We start from the raw sequence: 1,968 nt of genomic DNA, 5'->3' as shown, positions 1-1,968 counted from the left end.
ATAAAAGATCCAAGGATCGAGGTGTAGGAAGAATGTTAGCTTCAAGCAATCCGTTGTAAATATTAAAAAAAAAAAACTTTCAGGGACAATAGTTGTTTATTGGAATCGAAGATTGTGGTTTCTGTTTTTCTTATCGAAGTACGATAAATTGTAAAAAACGTTCCTTTTATACTTAACGATAGGAAAACAGGTTTGCTGGGTGTGCGAATAAGAATACAAGAGTTAAGGAATATAGTAGATAAAATGCGGGCTACATATGTTTCATAACAAAAGGAACCTCGGAAATGGTATATATCCAAGCGAGGTGTATACTGTAGGCTACTCTTCAGGCCAAGGATATCTTGATCACATGACGGATTACATTGTCGCAAGGAGGTACATGTTAACACATGGGAGATTCAATCAGAATGTACCTCCTTGCAACTATGTAAACTTTCATTTAATCAAGAGTAGCCTGGGGTATACACCTCGCTTGGATATTTGTCACTTCCGATGTTTCACTTACTATGAGACATATGTAGCCCGGATCTTATACACTCCATTCTTTAACTCGTGCAGATATATATATATATATATATATATATATATATATGCGTGAATGTTATGCCTACAGGAGATATGGATTTGAGTTCCACGGTCAACCGTTGACTTTTTCGGTTAGTCTACTAATAAACCACACACGTGAAATAAGTAACGAGAAGTCAATATATTGCCACTCCAATATAACATAACGAGCAACTGTGATTTATGTGACTTGTTATGAAGGAGAAGTTTTGCCCCATTTCAGGTTGGCTAGCTTGTCTGAAAAGACTCGATATTTCGATACATTCTTTCAATGACCAAACTGCTTACTGTTGTAGTAGGATTCAGACCATCAGAATATCGAATTTTCCACAGATCGGAGAAATTGTCTAAATTGTGAAATCCAGTGAACTCTGCTAAAGACACCCAAATGCCATATGGTGGGTTTGTTAAATGTGCCATGATATTATATTGACTCGTGAAGATTTATCTTTATATTTGCTCAAATATATCGATTCCTTTTATATGTTCATGCTACTAGCATATATCATCTGTCTTTTACGGTAACAATATGCTAATTTGACGAAGCCTAACTGTCACACATTTCTAAGAAATTCCACCATAGATCAATACTTCTCACAACCGTGTTTTACTGCTTTAGTTCTTCTTATCGTTTCAGTATAGTTTTCGCACAGGTACAAACTAATAGTAACTAATAAAGATTTTAAAAATCTTATATCATCGCGCATACCGAATACAAAAGAGCGGCATGCAATAATGCCTTATCTTGCAGCTGAATTCGAAATACCCAATATGAAACTAAATTCAATATAGGGAGTGAATTATATATATTCTCTCAAGTAAATATATGAAATGCCTAGTGTGATCTACAAAAGAATATATTGCAAATATTTCAAATAATTAAATTAAAACATCTCTAGAATTTATAGAATTATATTCACATCTACAGCAGATACGATTCAATTCTTACATCATATAACTGTTTTTTTTAATGATTCTTACCTAATCACAGCATTTTGTTTAGCACCATTAAATGGAGATAAAGACGTTTGTAGATGATACGTGCAAGTTATTTGCACTTTTAAGCTAAAATTAGTTTACAAGGTTTATAAAACAATTCGCCTGAATTATGTAGGACAGACTCATCTGCGTTACTTTTTATTCCGTCAGAGATATTGATGTTTGGTGAAAATTGATGCTAAAGACGAAAGCATAAATTGGATGTGCGATAGCATATGGAACCAGATTACGAATACCCCAAAATTCATCTGGTAGACGGAAGGTGAAAGATTCCTGTCGTATATGTATATATATATACATGACATGGGTTTTTGTCTACAAAATTTTCCGCCTTGTGGGGAGTACTAATACCGAACTTCTCTGCTATTTTAACGGTGATACTGCGTTTGAAAGATCACTGATCAG

Source organism: Octopus bimaculoides, chromosome 4, assembly GCF_001194135.2.
Source record: "Octopus bimaculoides isolate UCB-OBI-ISO-001 chromosome 4, ASM119413v2, whole genome shotgun sequence".
NCBI lineage: Eukaryota > Metazoa > Mollusca > Cephalopoda > Octopoda > Octopodidae > Octopus > Octopus bimaculoides.
This window is presented reverse-complemented; position numbering follows the sequence as displayed.